Below are 21,507 nucleotides of genomic sequence, written 5' to 3' on the forward strand. Positions count from 1 at the left end.
CTTTCCCTGGGCTTTGTCCAAGCAGCCAGCTCCCTTTTTCCTGTCCTCTACGATTCCTTCATTGTCGAGCTCAGCCGGGAGAAAGCTCAGCTGCCTCAGGAAGTAGTTTTAGAACCAAGTTCTGCGCGTTAGGTCTGCATTCATTGCCTTTATATGCCATTAATTCTCGCCCTTAAGTGTAACGACTGCCTGGGAGCTTTATTTGCGTTCTTTCGTTAAAGTTCTAAACCGAGGAGGGCTAGGAGGTCGCCCCTCAGCGAGCCGAGGCCTGGGCACAACGCGCAGCTCGCAGCGGCAGAGTCCAGCGCGCATGCGCGGCCCCGGGCCGGCGGCGCCCGTTCACCCCCAAGTTCTGTTGAGGGACAATTTGAGTCGAGAACGGAAGGCTTTCTACTAGTTTAAAAAGTGTTCAGGAAAACGTCACCATCCTCATAATGATACATTTCATATAAGGCAAAAGGTAAATCCTTGAGCTTTGGGAGCCCGGATGTTAAGTGGCCTCGTAGGTCAAGTGTAGGCTTTTCTTGAGACTTTCCCATACCATTTCTCTGAACCAGTTTCTTAAGCTAAGTGTCTGAGCCCATTTAACTGTGGAAGGGAGCAGAATAGTTCAGAATTGTAAGAATAAGGTTTACCTGATTGTGTGTGTGTGTGCGTAGGCCACTTTTCTTGGGGTGTATTTCTTTACTATTTTATATATTTTTATTTTATCCCTGTGTATCATTGCAGCGTACACAATGGCTGTATATTAGTTCAAAGTTATTACCATACACATTGTCATCAGCAGATAATTTTCCATTTTTGTGTCCCTTAAATGTTTTGTTTCCTCCTTTTCCTCCTTGATTCCTTCCTTCTCACCCTCCCCAACTTGATCTAATTTGAGATTATTTTCTTTGGGATTTTATTTTTTGATTTGGTAGAGCTATCCATATTATAGTACAACAAAGTTATTCCCAACATCGCCAGGCACAAATTTTACCGTCTACTTGACATTCACTTGCATTTTTCCAAAAGACTATCCAAGAATACATATATTTTTGCCTTTTTACCTTATTTTTCAATTTTACAGGTACACTGAGTTAATCTACAGTTTAACCTTGCTATTTTGTATCTTTTTTTCGGGTGGGGGTGGGGGGTGGGGTTGCTATAGGGTGCGTGCGCTCGCCAGAAAGCCAGAGAGAGACAGAGAGGCAGAAAGCGAGGAATCAACCCCCAGGGTTGATTATATATACATATATAATCTAGTTATATATATATACACATATATAATCTAGTTTCATATATATTTACACACACACACATATATATAACTAGAAATGGAAAATTATTGACGATAACATGCATGATTAAGCCACTATGCAGTATATTCTGGATGGGAAATTATTGTGTATGCCGTGACAATGCATAGGGAATGCATGTGAATTAATTAATTAAAAAAATGTAAAAAAAAAACCCCAAAAACCTCATGCAGGGCATGTGTGCATGTGTGTCCACAATCCTGGGGGGATAGTGGAGGAGAAGGGATTGTGGATGGCCATCACTAGGGGGGTGATTTCTCACTTTCTTCTACAAAGGAGCCCACACACCCAAAACAAAAAAAAAAAAAAAAAAAAAAAAAAAGTAAATAAAAATAAAGTAAAAAAAAGAACCTGTTCAGTCAGAATTTTTAATTTGAGGGTTTTTTTTTGGGGGGGGGTATATGTTGTGTTATAGGATGCATGTGCTCACCAAAGGGAGACAGAGAGAGAAAGATACAGTGAGATTGAGGCCAAGTGAGAAAACACCCCTCCAGGGATGGTGACCTGCCATCCTGTCTCCATTCTCCCCTCAGGATTTTGGGCACCTATGCTCACATGCCTCATGTGAATTTCAATCCAAGGGGTCTGAGACTCTTACTGGGGATAGTGGGGGAGAAGGGATTGTGGATGGCCGTCATCACTGGGGGTGGGTGATTTCTCACTTTCTATGGAGGTCAGCAGCCTTAACCTTCACACTATGTGTTGACTCCCATCTATTATAAATTGAATGTATATTAGATGAGAACAATTGCAATTAATTTCTTTGTAATATTTCAAAACACCTATGTTTAACATTTAATTTTCAGCTAGTTTGTATAAGCTTTGAAAATTTTGCCTTTTTGTTGATTGATCATATTACTTAAATGAGCCAAGAGGTCAAAATTATTAAAGTGTGAATTTCCAAATGAGTTATTTTGGATCCAGCTATTTTTGATGTCTCTCTCAGAGGCAGAATACCAGGAGGAACAGGGCGTGCATTGGGAAGCTGTGTGCTGTTTGTTTATTCTTTTATAGCAAATAATTTATGTTGAGTTTTTTTTTGTGTGTGTATGTGTGTGTTTTTCATTTTATAAAGTCATATGCAATGATTCTGAAAGTAGTGTGAAAGCTAGTCCAATGCCTTTGTTTGCAGACAAGAAATAGCTCCCCCCTTGAGGGCCCTTGCCCAGTGTCACAAAGCTAATTAGGACTATAACTTGTAATAGTAACCTAATATTCTCACTAGATTTTCTTGGCCTCCTGTGTTCTTTGTTAGTCACTGGCACAGTGGCATGTAAAAAGTGTGTATATGGCTGTAGACAAAGCCATCTGTAGGGGAGAATTTTGAGTTGAATGTTGAAGGCATTCTGACATTTGAGATGTCAGATACTGACTATATTGTGGTAGATAAATTTTGTTTTGCTTTATTCCAGCATCCATCCTCCCAACTGATAATGATACCTCAATTGTGCTTAAGGAGGAGTACCCTAATCCCACTGGATGAAACCTTATTTCGAGTATTCATCAAGGTATCCCACCATCCTCTGGTCAAGGAGTTGCAATATGACTTGTTATTAGTTTTCTATTGCTGCAAAAGCAATGATCATAAACTAGTAACTTAGAACAACATGAATTCATTTTTTCACAGTTTCTGTGTCAGAAGTATGGTCATAGGGTAGCTGGGTACTCTATTTAGGATCTCACCAGGTCTTAAGTTTGGCCCCTCATTTAAAAAATTTTTTTTGGGGGGACCAGCAGGTGGCATGGTAGTTAAAGCACTGGACACTCCCACATGGCCAACCACGGTTTGAATCCCAGACCTGGTGGCTTGCTTTCTCACTTGCCCTCTCTCTCGCTTTCTGTGTTTCTCTCTGGCCAAATAAAAATAAATGAATGAATAAATAAAATTAAATAATTCTTAAAAAATTTTTTTTTTATTTTTATGGCTAAATAATATTTTATTGCATGAGCATTTCACATTTTATTTATCCATCCACCATTGGATTGTTTGTGCCTTTTAAGTATTATAAATAGTGCTTCTATGAACATTCATTTGCCAGTCTTTAAACATTTGTTTTCAGATATTCTCTTGGCTATACATCTAGGACTAGAGTTGCTGGGTCATATGATAATTCTGTTTAGCTTTTTGAGGAACTGCTGGGCTATTTTCCACAGCAGTTACATTATTTTATATTCCTACCAGTATTGTGTGAGGGTTTCAAATTTCTCCATATTCTAGCTAACACTTCTTTTTGTTTTTAACAAAGCCATCTTACTGGATGCAAAATGGTATTTCATTGTGGTTTAGATTTGTATTTTCCTAATGACTAATGATGTCCCCCTTTTTTTTTTTCTTTTTTTTTTTTGGAGAGGTTTTTGCTATACGGCGCGTGTGCTTGCCAGACAGACAGAGAGAGACAGAGAGACAGAAAGCGAGAAATCAACCCCCAGGGGGGATGGCCACACTGCAGTCCCTTCTCCTCCATTCTCCTCTCGGGATCTTGGGCACGCACGCACACGCACCCCACGTGAGGTTTAAGCCACCGGGTCCGGGACGTGAACTGCTATCGACTATGTGGGAGTCCAGCGACATAGGCATTACGTTAACTGCTGGTCCCCAATGTCCCACTTTTTCAAGTGCTTATTAGATATTCGTTTATTTTGGAGAAATATCTACTTTAGTCCTTTGGGTGAGTTTAAGCCACCAGGCCCGGGAATCGAACCGCGGTCGATTACTTGGGAGTCAAGCGACATAGCCATTATGCCAACTACTGGTCCCCATTTTTGAAATGGGTTGTTTGTTGTTGTTAGTTTAAAATGTCAAATTCTCCTTTTCTTTCTTGCACAGTAGTAGTTTTAAATTGATGTATTATATTTCATTTATCTATTTTTTTAATCTCTCCTTGTTCCTACTTCAACCATGACTCAAAATATAGATTCTTGGGACCAGCAGGTCACATGGTGGTTAAGGCGTTGGACACTCCCACATAGCCGACCACGGTTCTAGTCCTGGACCTGGTGGCTTGCTTTCTCACTTTCCTCTCTCTCTCTCTGTGTCTCTCTCTGGTCAGATTAAAAAAATGAAGAAATGAATGAATGAATGAATAAATAAATCTTAAAAAAAACTCCAAAAAACTATAGATTCTTATTACATCTTCTTTCTATTTTGCACATACCCCCTTGTTCAGACTCAAGATAGGTTAATGAACCATTTCTCAAAGAGTGTCATGCTGAACACAGGCACAAGATCACCCAGGTAAGTGTGTGTGTACACATACATTTTAAAAGTTGACAGTTTTAGATGCTCTAAATATATTGTATCAGAATGTTTGAAGACATTGTCTATCATTAAAAATAATGATACAGGGCCAGCCCACAGTTTGGTGGTTAAGGTGACTGGATCCTTCGTGGTGGGTTTGAGTCTTGGACCCCATAGTTCAGAAAACATACCCATCAAATATGTGTGCGTCAAAGCCCAAAAGGTAGAAGAAATGGAGAAGGGATTGCAATATGACAATCCCTAGGGAGGTGCTTTTTCAGTTTATCTTTCTCTTTTTCTCTCTCTAGTGAGTGCATATACCTTCTAGCAAGTTAAAAAAAAATAGTGATACATGTTACCTATGGAAACAATGCATACAGATTTTTATTTTTATTTATTTTTTTAAAAAATTATTTCTTCCTTCCTTCCTTCCTTCCTTCCTTCCTTCCTTCCTTCCTTCCTTCCTTTAAATTTGACCAGAGAGGGACAGAGAGAGACAGAGATAGAGAGAGAGGATGTGAGAAAGCAAGCCACCAAGTCCAGGACTTGAACTGTGGTTGGCCATGTGGGAGTTAAGTGCTCTTAAACACCATGCACCTGCTCGCCCATTTATTTTTTAAAATTTAGTCTTTCCATTTACTCTAAAGGTATTTTCTTGTTGCTATATGAAGATTCTTCAATAAATTAAGGAGGTACGACAGGTAACGTAGTAGTTAAGGGGATGGACTCCCATGTGGTTGACCATGGTTCGAGTCCCAGACCCAGCTGCTTGAAAGTCATGCCAAGGGTGGGTGTGGGGGTGTGTGGTGCGTGCCCAAAATCCTGAGAGAAGAATAGAGGAGAATGGACTGTGGTATGGGCATCCCCCCTCGCTTTCTGTCTCTGTCTCTTTGTTGAGTGCATGCACTCTTTAGTAAAAATCTCTCCAAAAAATTAATGGAAAATGTATATTATGAAAAACTATGCATAATTTCTAAATTTTCTTACATCCAAGTAAGCTCACAATTTAATTCCATTTTCTATGAACTTTTTAAAGTTCTTGTGTATGTATAATCAGCTTTTCATCTTAATGTCTATATATGTATTATACTATATTAAAAAATTCTTTTTTGGGGGGGCTATTTTAATTTTTTTTTATTAAGGGCTGTACAAATATCCAGAAAGATAAATAAATGTGAAGCAATCATATCTGTCCTAATATGAAGAACTTTCTTTCACAGCATTGTTTTCCTTCACAATGGCCTTTGAATCACAGGAGGCAGTGATTCCGTGCCATTTCCTCTGCTTTCATTACACACTGCAGGATTTCGGAATCAATATCCCCACCCTTGGTCTTCTCATTTATAAATCAATTGCATTTTCCATACATTGTTCAGAGGGAGTGTATTTTTTTCTGTTCCACAAAGAGGACTTTTTTGTTCAAAACTGGATCATAATGCAGAAGAGTCAGTTTCTCTGTGTAGTCGGTGTCTCTTGGTGTTGAAGGAATAACTTACACCAGCTTGGCTTACCATTTTCACCATAATGGTTAGGAGACTGCAGAGGGGAACATGGCGGCCGTGATCGTGCACTCTCGGTAACCCGCCCCTTAAAAAGTAGTTTATGTTGTAGGACACTTAGATCATTTCTAATTTTTTTTTTTTTGAGAGATTTTCACTGTAGGGTGCGTGCGCTCGCCAGACAGACAGAGAGAGACATAGAGACAGAAAGCGAGAAATCACCCCCCAGGGGGGATGGTCACGCCGCAATCCCTTCTCCTCCATTCTCCTCTCGGGATCTTGGGCACGCACGCACATGCGCCCGGCGTGAGTTTTAAGCCACCGGGTCCGGGACACGAACTGTGGTCAACTACGTTGGAGTCCAGCGACATAGCCATTACGCTAACTGCTGGTTCCCTATTCCTATTTGATTTTTAAAATACAAGTTGATATTATAAAAATTACGAACATCGTTTTCTCAATTAAGCTTGTTTTTTAGTTAATGTTACAAGCACTTGTTTAAAAGCAAAATAATATAAAACTTTTCATGAAAAATCAGTATTCCCTGTACCATACTCCCTACCCTCATGTCTCACTTTCTAGATACAGTAACCACCTTTAAGTATTACCCCCCCATTCATGATAGGACGGGTGTATGCACATGTGAGATTGAGAGTGAATGTGTGTGTGTGTGTGTGTGTGTGTGTGTATGTATGTGTGTGTGAGAGAGAGAAAGAGAGAGAAGTATCCTTTACTGGATCTGGTCATACCTTTACCTCATTTAGTTGTTTACTCTGGTATTTACTTCCATTTTCCCAAGCAATAATTTTATACTACTATTTCTTGAATTTAATTTTAAATTTTATCTCTGGAATTTGTACTACAAAATATAAGCTGTCAGCTTTTTTATACACTTGTTTCCTTCTCCATATCTTTTAAATGATATATTCAGTTAAATCAGTATTCAGTGTTTATATTATTATGTTTATTGTTATTATAAATTATGTAATTATATATATTATATAATTATTATTCACAGCTAAACCACATTATACTATTGCTAAATTTCCTTTCTACTAGAAGTTCTGTCTTCCTAGGCATTAATGATTATAGTGTTCTTTTTTGTTTGTTCAGTTTTCTTTATGATTATCACTAATTTAGCCCCACAGTCTCTGGAAGAAGTATAAACCTCTCATTATATTCAAGTGTATCAGGCAATCTATGAGATGTTCCCCCTTTCTCTGTCTACATCCTTTCCCTCCCTTCCTCTCTTTCTTTATTCCCATTGCTCATCTAGGTATACCTTCTAGAATCTTCTATCTTTTTGCTTCAATTTGGACCAGCCACTGTTAATCGTGTTACTTACCTGGGATCCTGGGAGCTCTCTTAAATTCTCTCCTGTGATGTCTTCTGTTGCCCTGGATCATGTCTTCTTTTTCCATGGGGAGCACATACCCCAGTACCTTCCTCAGAAAGGGTACAAGAGAGGGAAAAAATATTTTTTTTAAACTTTGCACAAGAACAAATGTCTTCATTCCTGTATGTGGTTGACAATGTGGGTGGGTAGAAAAAGGTTGTAGATTTAAAAAGTTTAACCAGGGTCCAGCTGGTGGTGTAGTGGTTATAGTGCTGGACTCCTACATGGCCTACTAGGTTTGAGTTCCGTACCTGGTGGCTTGAATGTCACGTGGGGGGAGCATGTGCATGTGTGCCCAAAATCCTTGGAGGAGAAGGGATTGTGACATTGCCATCCCTCTTGGAGGGTGATTTCTCACTTTCCCTCTTTGTTTTCTCTGGTGAGTGCCTGTGCCCAGTGGCAAAAACCTTAAGAAAAAAAAGTTTAACCAGACACCATAACGTTCTTTTAAAAAGCCTCCAATGAGGGTTTAACTTCATATGTATTTTGAAAGATACAAGCCATATGAGTCTGATCTTAAAAGTAAATTGTAGGGCCCAGCAGATGGAGTAATAAGGTTATATTGCTGGCCTCCCACATAGTCGATCACAGTTCAAGTCCCAGACCTGGTGGTTTAAAACTCATGTCGGGCACATGTGTGTGCATGCCCCAAATCCCGAGAGGAGAATGGAGGAGAAGAGACTGCAGAATGGCCATCCCCTCTGGAGGGATGATTTCTTGCTTTCTGTCTCTGCCTTTCTGGAGATTATATGTGCCCTTACGTAAAAATCTCTCTCTAAAAAAAATAAATTGTATATCTGTTTGCTTTTTAGCCCGAGTGTAGGTACAGTTTTACTCAGAAATTTCCAAATTTTTCCCTAGAATTACAGATTACCATAGTCCATATGGCCAGACTGAGAATGAGATTATTTGTCCTTGGTTTATACATGAGAAAGTCAACATATTCCTTTATTCCTTTTTTTTTTAAAAAATAATTATTTTATTTAATTTCATTTATTCATTCATTTATTTTAATTTGACCAGAGAGAGAGAGAGAACGAGAGATACAGAAAGTAAGCCACCAGGTCCAGGACTCCAACCATGGTCGGCTATGTGGGAAGGTCCAGCACCTTAACCACTATGCTGCCTGCTGGTCCCAACATATTCCTTTTAATATTTCCTTTTTGTACAGTCAGGAGAAGGACTTTTTTTTTAAATTTTTTTTATAGTTTTTGCTATAGGGTGTATGTGCTTGCCAGAAAGACAGAGAGACAGAAAGCAAGAAATCATCCCCCAGGAGGGATTGCATTCTCCTTCATTCTCTTCTTGGGATTTTGGGCACACACGCATATGTGCCTGGTATGAGTTTTAAGCCACAGGGTCTGGGACTTGAACTGCAGTTGACTATGTGGGAGTCCAGCAACATAAACCATTATGTCATCTGCTGGTCCCAGGAGTAAGACTCTTAAAGCCACTTGAAAGCTGTGAAAATTGTCTTGCTAAGTTTTTGTTTTTATGTTTACATTTAAAAAATTTAGGTGAAATCAACATAACTATAAATCATAAAATTAACTATTTTAAAGTGGATAATTCAGTAGCATTTAGTACATTCGTAGTGTTGTTCAGCCACTTTGTCTAGCTAATCATAAAACATTTCATCACCCTGACAAGACTGATGAATATTGATATTGCTTCTTAGAACATAAACTTGTATCTTGGTTTCAGAATTTGGTCTTAATATATCAGTAACCAGTTAATTATATTCTAACTATGCACTTCCCTCAGAACTACATTGTACACAGTTTATACTTTTCTTATCTGGAAAACCACAATATTTATGTCCTTTTTGCTTACTGTGTTCTTGGAATATACCAATGTAGAAATTCAGTTAGTTCAGAGCTGGCTCTGTGGCCTGATGATTAAGGCAACTGGATCCTATATGGCCAGCCCTGTGATGGTTCTAATCCCAGCCCTGGGATTTCAGGTGGTTTGAAAAACAAACTAGGTGTGTATGTGTATGTGCCCCAAATCTCAAACGGTGGAGAAATGGAGGAGAAGGGACTGTAGTGTGGCCATGTGTCATTAGGGGGTGTTTTCTTTCTCTCCCTGAGCACTTGTGCCCTCTGACAAATTAAAACAAAAAAGAAATTAAGACAGTATAGTGTTAAAAAATTTAGATTAGCATTTTCTGTATTATTTTTGTTTGAGGATATTTAGAAATGTACTGCTAAAAACTTTGAAAATACCAGCTAGAGAACAGAAAAATCTCATCAGGAAAAGGTTCATTTAACAAATAAATGGATATGTCTGTAAATGTTTCTTTTTTCACCAGCACATTATGAGTGCCATTTATCACTTGCTGTAGGATGATCATCATTGTCACTCTGTGATGGAGATTTACCTTTGAACAGTCTTAAAGTGGGTGGAACTATGTGGAGAGTAATTTCTGGTACCTGTTTTGTTTTAGAGAGATGTTTGCTATAGGGCATGTGTGCTTGCTGGAGAGACAGAGGCAGAAAGCGAGTAATGACCACATTCCCCTGGGGAGGATGGCCAGGCTTCAATCTCTTTTCCTCTATTCTCCTCTTGAGATTTTGGGCATACATGCACATGCACCAGGCATGTTTGAGCCACTGGGTTCAGGACTCAAATCAAACCATGGTCGACTACTTGGGAGTCCAGAGATATAATCCTGACGCCATCAGCTGGTCTCATGTTTTTTTATTCCATTGCCATAGGGTACATGTACTCACTGGAGAGAGACAGAGACAGAGACAGAGACAGAGAGAGAGAGAGAGAGAGAGAGAGAGAAGGAAAGTGACAAATCATCCCAGTGTGGATGGCCACACTGCAGTCCTTTCTCCTCCATTCTTCTCTTGGGTTTGGGCACACATATACATGTGCCCAGCATGATTTTTAAGCTGCTGGGACTGGGACTCAACCCAGTCAGCACCTTAACCTCTATACTACCTGCTGGTCCTGTTTTTAAACATTTTCAAGCATTATTTTCCCTGAAATTATTTTTAAGATTTAAATGTATATATTTTAATTGCCAGAGGATATGTGAGCTAAACAGAGACATAGAGACACAGAGCAAGAAAGAGAGGGAGGAATTTAATTTTAAAAATTAAAACTCTAGTCGAAAACATTAGACCACCTTCAAATTTCTGATTTTCTTATTAACAATTTTTTGTTTATTCTGTAAGTGAAACTAATGAATAATATGGAAGCTTAAAAGGAGGCAACAAAGGAGACTCCACAAAGCTGATTCTCTTCAGCTGTGGTTAGCTTTGAGTAGTACTTAGGCCAGATTTGTTGTTTCATTCTGTCGATGATATATACAGATGGCCTAATAAATTTTTCTTTTTTAGTGTGGAGTAAAACACCATGTAGCAACCAGTAGACCTAACAAATGTAGTAATTATGAAGTTTTATAAATTAGCACACAACTGAAATTATTAATAATTACATATAAAAAAGTAGTTACAGAATAATAAATAAAAAAATAAAACAAATACAATAAATGAGATTGCATATTAATTAAACATATGGCTACAAATATATACATAATAATTAAATGCCATTATTTAGATCAGTGGTTCTCAAAGTCTTGTTTCTAGACCAGCAGCATTGGCATCACCTGGGAACTTGTTAGAAATGCAGATTCTGGGTTGACCTGTGGTATGGTGGTTGAGGTGGCTAGATTCTACATAGCTGACTTTATCGTTTGAGTCCCAGTGACTTGGGGAACATGTTGGGGTGTGTGTGTGGGTGCCCAAATCCCAAAAGGAGGGAGAGATGGAGAAGAGATTGTGGCATTACCATTCCTCATGGGAAGGAGGTGCTCTCTTACTTGCCCTCTTTCTCTTTCTTTTCGTCACTCTCTGGTGAGCACACGTGCCCTGCGTTGAATTAAAAATAAACATAAAAATTTATTTTATTGAGTTAGAAACTGTAGGGATATTGTCCAGCCATGTGTGTGTATGTGTATGTGTGTGTGTGTGTGTTTAAGAGAAAGATTTTTTTTGCCATAGAGCTGGAGACAGAGAGAGAAAGTGAGAAATTATCCTCAAGGGGGATGACCACACTGCAATCCCTTCTCCATTCTCTTCTTGGGATTTTGGGCACACACAAACATGCACCTGGCATGCGTTTCAAGATGCTGGGTCTGGGACTCAAACTGTGGTTGACAGTGGGGGTCCAGTGTCTTAATCACTATACCATTTGCTGACCCCATATATATGTGTTTAAAAGAAATTAACCTAGGTAGTATATTTACCCTAACATATAAAAAATTTAACTTCAACATGTAATCAAGATACATATATTATTAGTGAAGTATTTTACAGTTTTCTTTTTAGTAACATAGGCAAAAATTGATTTGCATTTTTGCTCATAGCACATCTCAATTGGGATTAGACACACTTCAAGTGCTCGGTAGCCACCTGTAGCTGGTGGTTACAGCACCGTATAGCAGAAAGAGAGAGAGAGAGAGAGAGAGAGAGAGAGAGAGAGAGAGAGAGAGATCAGATTAAAAAAATTTCTGGGTCTCACTATGTTACCTAGGTCAGCCTGAAGCCTTTTGTCTTGCATTCTCTGCTTAGCTTCCCTGAGTTGCTGGGATTACTAGCACACACTGCACATACCACCACACTAGCTTTTATAAAGGTTGGACTGGAAGACAAACTCAGTTCTCTCATGTAGTCCCAGCCTGCAGATAATAGTGTTTTAACTTATTTAATAGTGTTTGGTTGAGTTAAGAGAGGGGTTTTATTTATTTATTTATTTATTTACGTATGTATTTATTTATTAACTCATTCATTCGTTTATTTATTTATCTTGATTTGAGCAGAGAGGGACAGTGTGTGTGTGTGTGTGTGTGCGTGTGGCCCATGCCACCTGCTGGCCCTAAGAGAGAGGTTTCTTGTTCTTCTTCTTCTTCTTCTTCTTCTTCTTCTTCTTCTTCTTCTTCTTCTTCTTCTTCTTCTTCTTCTTCTTCTTCTTCTTCTTCTTCTTCTTCTTCTTCTTCTTCTTCTTCTTCTTCTTCTTCTTCTTCTTCTTCTTCTTCTTCTTCTTCTTCTTCTTCTTCTTCTTCTTCTTCTTCTTCTTCTTCTTCTTCTTCTTCTTCTTCTTCTTCTTCTTCTTCTTCTTCTTCTTCTTCTTCTTCTTCTTCTTCTTCTTCTTCTTCTTCTTCTTCTTCTTCTTCTTCTTCTTCTTCTTCTTCTTCTTCTTCTTCTTCTTCTTCTTCTTCTTCTTCTTCTTCTTCTTCTTCTTCTTCTTCTTCTTCTTCTTCTTCTTCTTCTTCTTCCTCTTCTTCTTCTTCGAGAGCTTTTTGCTATAGGGTGCGTGCACTCGCCAGAAAGACAGAGAGACAGAGAGTGAGTAATCACCACCCAGGGAGGATGGCCACGCCACAATCCCTTCTCCTCAATTCTCCTCTTAGGATCTTGGGCACGCATGCACACACGCCCCGCATGAGTTTAAGTCACTGGGTCTGGGACTCCATTCGTGGTCAACTACATGGGAGTCCAGCGACATAGCCATTACACCAACTGCTGGTCCCAAGAGAGGTATTTTTTGGCAGTCGTTCCATGTCATGCAGTCTGCATGTCTGGATCACAGGTGTACACCACCATACTTGGCCTGTTTAGGTAGGTCTGGGAGCTGAACCCAGGCCACCCATAGGACATCAGCCTCATGTAGTGGGCCCTACTGTTTGCACCTCTGGCTGGGTCCAGCAATCTGTTTTAACAAGCCTTCCAGGTGAGTCTGATGCATGACCCAGGCTTGAGTTTGAGAATCACTTTAATACATTGTAATAGAGTGCCCTTCTGTGTTTTTGCTGCAATTGCATTTGAAAAATAATTAAGCCTGGCCTAGAAATCCTGATGTAAAGATGAAAATGATAGTATCTCTTGGTATTTCCTTCCAACTTCTTTTCCATGCATATTCCTATAGATTTTTAAAATATCTATGCAATTTAAAATAATGTCCTTTTTAGACTAAACAGTATGGAATAAACATTGTCCACATCATTAAAAATATGTTGTAAACATGATATTTAAAGGCTGTTTAAGAGTTCATAATTTCATTCTTATTTTTTGCATTTATAGTGTGGAGGGTTATCTTTTTAGTAGGAAAAATGAGTGAGTCTTTTGTTTACCATGTTATTCTAGTATATACTTACTAAAATTTCACACTGCTAAAGAGGCCTAGGTAAATTTAGTAAAATGGTAAGGCAGGCGGGCCCAGCAGATGGTGTAATGTTTACGTTGCTTATAGTCAACTGCGGTTCGAGTCCTGGACTCAGTGGCTTTAAACGCATGTGCATATGTGTGTGTGTGTGTGTGTGTGTGTGTGTGTGTGTGTGTGCCTAAAATCCCAAGAGGAAAACGAAGGAGAAAGGATTGCAGTGTGGTCATCCCCCCTGGGGGGTGATTTCTCGCTTTGTCTCTCTGTCTCTTGGGTGAGCACATATGCCCCACAGCAAAATTCTTTCTCTGAAAAAAAAATAAGATAGGCAATAGCGGGTGTTAAAAAATGTTAATTTATTAGCTAAGTTAACTTATATAATATAAACATAATAATTTACTGTAAAATATTAAAAAATATAAACACAATATCACAATAATGGTTATAATAATTTATTATTATTTATATATTTTATTTAATATCTTTTCCTTTTGATACTTCATTCATATACTTTCTACCTCTTTAGTTTTGGCCATTGAATGCTCAGTGTTTCATTCATGGGTTTAGTCTTTTTTAGTTGTTTTAACTTTTTTTTTAGTTAAATAAATAATTTTTTTAACTTTATTTACTTATTTGATTATTTTTAAAAATTTGACTAGAGAGGGGCAGAGTGAGAGAGAGAAGGAAAGTGAGAAAGCAAGCTGGCAGGTCTGGGACTTGAATCATGGTCAACCAGTGATAGTCCAGTGCCCTTAACCACCATGCCACCTGTGGCCCCAGTCATTTCACTATTTTTATAGACCTTCTCAGGTCCTCTGTTGAGGACTGTAAAGGCAGACATTTGCTAGACTGTGTTCAGCCATTGAAGCAGGTATTTGGGAGACCGATTAGTTTCTCCTCACCTTTAATCTCAGTGTAGAGGCACCTGCTTATTCAAGCTTAGTTAACAGAGGGCCTTTGGAGCCAGATAAACTGCCTCTTTACTATTAGCTGTGTATCTTTGGCAAATAACTGCTTTGACCTTAGGTTTTCTCCTCTGTAAAATGTGTGTGTCAGGGGGGCATAGTATCTAATTTTTAGGTGTGGTCCTTACATTATATCTAAAATATAACTTATACGTGTTAATGCGACATTAAACCTAAAGTGCTAGCATAGTGTCTGATGTAATAAATTCTGAATTCTCAGTAAATATTAACTATTAAAATTAGAGGTGCCATTAATGTTTTACTCTTGAGCTACATCCTTTAGTTGCTGAGATTCTGTTTTTTTTTTTTTAAGTTTTTGATATAGGGTGCGTGCGGTTGCTGGAGGGAGATAGAGAGTCAGAGATATAGAGGAAAAGTGAGAAATCACCCCTAGGGAGGATGACCATGTTGCAGTCATTTTCCTCTCAGGACTTTGGACATACATGAACAGGTGCCCATTGTGTTTTTCTTTCTCTTCCTTTTTTTCAAGAAAAAAGGAAAGTTTATTGAGAAAAAGAATGCCTAGGGATCTGAAGCCAGTGGTGTTTCACTCCTCACCGAGGAGACATGTTGATTTACATGGGAGGGGTGGAGGGGTAGGGTCACAAGAATGGTGAGTACTTGGCATAGCTTACTTGCCACTGTGACCTGTTGGCCCATCTATGGGTGTAGGTTGCCAGTAAGGGAGAGCTCTGGCCGGAGGACAGGACTCAAACTGTATAGTTGGCCATGCAAATTTTTCCTTAATTAATGTATAAATTAATTGTAATTCCAATTAAGATTACAGTTGGTTTTGAGGAGTCCAAAAAACTTTTTCTAAAATGTATGTGGAATTAAAAAAGGCACAAGACTAGCTAAGTCAGCCTTAAAAAAGAAGAGCAAAGGGGAACAGACTTATATCAGATATTAAAAAGCCTTACTTGGGGTGAGCAGATGGCATGGTGGTTAAAGTGCTGGACTTCCCCATGGGTAACCGCAATTCCAGTCTCAGACATGGTGGCTTGTTTCTCACTTTCTCTCTCTTTCTTGTGAGCATGTGTACTCTATAAAAATAAAAAAATAAATTTTTCTTTAAAAAGAAAAACCTTACTATTGGGACCAGCAGGTAGCATATTGGTTAAAGTGGTAGACTCCCATATGTCTATGTTTGACATCCTTAACCCAGAAGTGTGAAAATCACACCAGGTGCATGTGCATGCATGCCCATAATCCCAAGAGGAGAAGGGATTGTGGCTTGGTCATCCCCCTTGGGGGGGTGATTTCTCCTCTTTTTGTTCCTCTCAGGAGAGTGCATGTGCCCTATGGGAAACACTTAATCAAAAATAAATAAATAAATAAATGCCTTAATATTACACATAAGCCAATAAAAGAGCTTAGAGATTTTTGGAGATAGGCCATGTATATAGTTGACCTTTATTATTTTTATATTGGTATTTTCAGTATTTGCAAATTTGTCCCCTTGCTAAAATTCACTTATAGGTCCCAAATCAATACTTGTAGCACTTTCAAAGTCATTCATTGACAGATACAGAGTGGTGAAAAATTTGAGATGCCTGTTGAGTTGGTTGAACAAAGCCATGCTGTCTTGTTTTTATCTTGTAAACGTGTTCTTTTTATGATCCAGTTAGTGCTTTTTGTTTGTTTATTTGTTTGTTTGTTTTTTACATTTTTGGGCTTTTTAATGGTGACTTCACTATTAAAATGGCCAATTATAAGGTCAGCAGGTGGAGTGGTGGTTAAGGCACTGGATCTCACATGGCCTATTGTGTGGTTTGAGTCTTGGACTTGAGGCTTGGTAAACATGCTGGGCATGTGTGTGTACATGAGTGTCCAAAATTCAAAGAGGAGAATGGAAGAAAAGGGATTGCAGTATGGTCATTCCCCCTAGGAGGTGATTTCTCACTTTCTCTTTCTCTGTGTCTCTCTGTGGTGAGTGCACGTACTCTGTGGGGGAAAAAACGGCTAAGTGTAGCTCTTAAGCATAAGGACTTTATGGAGAAAGTACTTGTGTTAAATAAGCCTAGTTCAGACATGAATTATAGTGCTGTTGGGTGTGAGTTCAATATTAATGAATTAACAATAGATACTAAATAAGGTGTCTTTAAGCACAAACACACATAAAACAAGTTTATGTATTGATTGGTTGACAGAAATGTATCCAGAGGTTCATAGGCATTGTATTTCCACTATTAGCAATGGTTCAGGATTTTCTGATTCAATATTAGTGATGAATATAGTGTAACAAAATGAAAATGGCCTAAGTATATATTAATCAGAGTCAAGAAATCAGGAATTATATTAATTGGTTCAATCAAAATAATTCAGTATTAGGAATTTGACTTAATAGGTGTTGGAGGACTGAAAAACAGGAAAGCAGAAGGAACATAAGAAACAGCTATCACCCTTGGGGAAAAGAAGGGAGGAGGCCGGGGATCTTGGAATCTCAAGAGCAGAAGAAGGACCCAATGGAGCTGGGTTCCAAATGTTTGAGGAGAGGGTACTGTCAGGATGAGGGCACGCTGAAATAGCTGCTGCTTATGGGATGAAGAGCCATTGCTGGGCTGAGCTGATCTGAGTAGCAAGGAAAAAGGAAGGAGAAATTCATTTACTCTTCTGCCTTCTAGTGACTTGGAAAAAAGTAACAGGAGAAACTAACTGACAAAAGAGAGTAGTTTGCTGAGTTCCAGCTCCAGCATCACAAAGCAAAGAATGGGGAAGCATGTTTGGGGCTGAGAGACAATAGTTTAATATCTAGCACAATATGTGATCTTGATATGTTCTAAAGAAAACAATAAAAATTCTTACACAGGTCCATACAAGGGACACACATAAGCAGAGTGATTAAAAACACAGACTCTAGAAGGAGACAACTTAGATTTTAATTTTAGCTGTGCCAATTACTCTTTGTGTGACCTTTGGCAAATGACCCATTTTCTCTGTATCACCACTTAGAACAAAGATATCAATCTACCAGGAACACCTGCACTGGACTGTTATGTGTATGAGCAAAAAATAAATCTACATTGTTAAGCACTGAAATTCGGGTTTGTTTGTTATGGTAAATAACATTATCCTAACTATTACTATAAGGATGTTTGTTGCAGAGTATTTTTATGGTAGGAGAATGGGAGATGATTTAGATATCTGTCACTAGAGGTTAGGTTAAACATGGTTGATACTTAACATGGAGATTATACCATAATTAGAAGTGAAATGCATCTTAAGTGGATGGACATGAATGGTTCTTCAAATCATGGTGCTGAGTGAAAAAAATGAAACTGAGATGTATAACCTAAATATGACTTAATGTAAATTAAGAATGTATGCACACAAGAGTACATATTTTTCCAGAACAAGTGATTCAGACCCAAAGATACATTTCAGGAATATTAGAATGGTTGCTTCTGAGGGGTGGGGGACAAGAGAGGCCTAAAGGTATAAAAGAATAATTAAAGTAACGAGAAGATCTTATACAGACCAACAGTGATAACTGACATTAACTAATATAATTCACTCAATTTTCTCTTACCTGAGAGTAGAAAGAAGAAAGATTAACATCAAATTTGTAATAGTAACAAAACAGAAAATAAATTGGAATGAATTTAATGAGAAATGTAGAGTGTACATAGGAAGAAACTCTAAAGCTCTACTGAGGTAGAATCATTAGGATTTAGTGATAATTGGGAAGGTGTGGAGAAGGAATAGTTAAGTATGATTCTCTTCCTGAGGTCAAAAAGGAATTAGAAGAGTTATTTTAGGGGGTTTCTAAAAGTTGTTCTACTTACTTGGGAGTTTCTAAAAATGACTCTATTCACTGTCGAATAAGGTACGTTGTGTATATCTATTACAAGACTTAAATACTTCAAGATTTTGGAGGATTAGGGATGGCCTGCGGTAGGATTGAATCTTCTTGAGCCTTTTGCATTTCTTAGAACCAATCTCTAACATTTAGAGCACAGGTATTAGAGTGAGCTCTTCTCTTCTCTCTTTCTCCCATTCTCTTTATAATTGCTCTCCTTCTCTTTATCCTCTCTCTCGGTTGTCTAGGATCTAATATAGTACTAATTGTTACTGTTTTTTATTTTATATGTAGGCAGGGGGCTCTGATGTGTGACAAATGATAATACTGGAAGAAATAATACTCCTTCTTAGAGCATATTTGACAGGAAGAACTTACTATATAAAAGCAACATATAAGTTAATATTTGTCTTTTGAGAATTTTGTAGACTATCCTCTGAGTTTTCTACTTATGGGTCAACTAGAAAAAGGAATTTTCTACCAGCAGCTTGTCCCCATTGGTTGTGAGTTAATCCTGAGCATTCACTTCTCTGAATTTCTATGGATATGCACATACTGACCAAGCTCCTTGTGTTTGTGACAGACAACTGGCCAGGTGAGGGACTTTTAGCCTGCTAGAAACTGTCCTCCACAGTCATGACTAGAATCAGAGGTGAGGCTAAGCAGGTGTGAGCAGGACACCAGAAGCATCTTATATAAGTGAAACTTGGTTTATTAGGTATCTCAAAAAGCACTTATTCACAGTGAAGCTATTTAGGATCATGGTCTTGTTAAATTGCTTATCAGAGAAGTGAAAGAATTTTTGGGCCAGCTATAATTGTTATTCTCCCTTCTCTGTCTTCCTTTATAAGTAAAATTCTGAGTTATGCAGTATTTCTTTGTCATAAGGAACCCAGAGAAAGGGCTTCAATCAGGTTCATCAATGCTTACAATATGTGAGCAAATAAGTTCATTCATTTAATGAATATTAGACATCTGAAAACATAAACTTAATTTATGAAGCTGTGAAGTCATACTAAAACCTTTTATTTGGGGCCAGCAGGTACCATAATGGTTAAGGTTCTGGACTTCCACATGATGAACTGCAGTTTGAGTCCCGAACCTGCAGGCTTGAAAATCACACTGGGCACATGTGTGTGCATGGCCAAAATCTGATTAGGAGAATGGAGGAGAAAGAATTGTGGTATGGCTATCCCCCATAGCGGGTGATTTCTCACTTTCCCTCTGTTTCTCTCCAGTAAGTGCGTACATGCCCTATGGCAAAAACCTTAGAGAAACAAAACCCCAAACCTCCGAACAGGAAACCTTTTATGTGTTTTATAAAAGATAATATATTGATTAAATAATTTGAACCAAGGTGCCAGCAGTTGGCATGGTGGTTAAGGCACTGGACTCCCACATGGTCAACCACAGTTCAGGTCTGATGGCCTGAAACTCATGCCACGTGTATGTGCATGTGTTCCCAAAATTCTGAGAGGAGAATGGAGAAGAAGAGATTATGGTGGGGCCATTCCCTCTGGGAGGTGATTTCTTGCCTTCTGTTGCTCTGTCTCTCTCTGTCTCTCTGGTGAGCATACATGCCCTATTGCAAAAATCTCTCAAAAATTTTTGTTTTGAAATATGGTCAATGATAATAAATGTCAATTTTATTCTACTGATAGGTGTTTTATATCTCTGAAAATGATTATGATCTTCAAAGCTGCAGGGGCAAGTTGTTTTTAGAACCATCAATACAACATACTCTGGTTTATTAATATATTCAAGGGACTGAACTGGTGGTTAATTAATAAAAGAAATGTCACCTAGAAGGTTTGTGCTGGGAATTTTCATTAACAAGTTGAAAAAGAAATAAAGTAATCAATGAACTAAAGCAGACATGATTGACTATAATTACTGTGCTTGTTAAGGTTATTGACTAATAGCAAGATGGACTGTCAAAGTTGAAGCATGGCACCCTGAGAAAATTAAATGAGAAAAATTAATGAGAAAAACCATTCATTTTAGCCCTTCTGTTATCACCAAGGCAATAACTTAATAATGGAAAACCTTCAACTTTAGTAATTTGTTTAGAAATAGTTAAGTTGATATTTAAAATTTTAGCACTAAATACATCCTAACAAGCATCTAAATGCTATATTTGGGTTTATACACAGTAAAATGAAGGGAGAGAAATATAATACATAAAGACATGTGAGCTGTAACTGTAGATGGTACCAGGGTAGTAGCCATAAAGATGGAGATAAGGTGATGAATTTGAAGGATATTTGAGAAATAAAACTAATAGAACCCCTTTCTCTTTTGATACTGACATCTTTCATTTGTATATGAAGGCAAATATAACTTCCACCAGGAAAATTTCCTCAATTATCCCTTCCTCCTGGAGCCTTCCCTTGCATTGTAGTTAATTTGCATGTGCCATGCAGTTATAGACACTGCTACTGCTTTTATTCCAGTGGTGAAGACAGGTAAACAAATGAGTGATTGGGAGCAGTGAGAAAAAGTAATCGGGAAGTACCTTTCTGAGAAGGGGAAAGGTTATATTAAAGGATAACAATGAGGCAGACATGTAAATAGCTGGAAGCAAATGGTTTCAGACAAAGGAATAGCAAGTGTTATCACCCTAGTGGAACACAGGTGGGTATTTTATGAACAGAGTATAATTGGAGTCAATGAATTAGTAGGGAGAGTGCTATGAGTGGAGATGGGAGAGGCTGACAGGAGCTGGATCATTCAGGGTCTTGTAGATTTGGTAAAGAATTGGGATTTTTTACGATAAGAACCAGGAAGCCTCTAGATGATTTCAAACAGAATAGCATGAGTTAAGTACTCTTCTGAAAGATCACTTAGAAGCTATGTAGAAAATGTATTATTACCATGTAGGGAAGGGATTGCAAATGTAAGAATAGTTGGGGCAGAGGAGACAGGGACAAGTGGACATATTAAAGGTTAATTTTGAAGGAATCATTGGGAATTCTTGATGGCAATAAGGGAAAAGAATAAATGAAGGTTAATCCTAGATTTTGGCTTAAGAAGTGGGGCCAATTACTGGGATATGAATTATGGAGAAATAAGTTTGAGAGACAAAATCAAGAGGCTTTTTTTTTGGGGACAAGCATGCATGAAGTTTGAAATGCACATTAA

At 38.2% G+C, this 21,507-nt stretch overlaps 1 long non-coding RNA gene and 1 pseudogene across 1 annotated transcript; one reads left to right on the forward strand and one right to left on the reverse strand.

Moving 5' to 3' along the window:
* The first annotated feature begins 141 nt into the window (after positions 1-141).
* LOC102473114 (uncharacterized) lies at positions 142-4,534 on the forward strand. Its single transcript, XR_003549460.1, has 3 exons — positions 142-460; positions 2,711-2,806; positions 4,466-4,534. It is a non-coding gene; the product is annotated as an uncharacterized LOC102473114 (long non-coding RNA).
* Positions 4,535-5,908: 1,374 nt separating this feature from the next.
* Positions 5,909-8,961, reverse strand: LOC102472672 (39S ribosomal protein L33, mitochondrial-like; annotated as a pseudogene).
* Between the last annotated feature and the right edge of the window lie 12,546 nt (positions 8,962-21,507).

This window comes from Tupaia chinensis, unplaced genomic scaffold, assembly GCF_000334495.1.
Source record: "Tupaia chinensis unplaced genomic scaffold, TupChi_1.0 Scaffold000250_1, whole genome shotgun sequence".
NCBI lineage: Eukaryota > Metazoa > Chordata > Mammalia > Scandentia > Tupaiidae > Tupaia > Tupaia belangeri.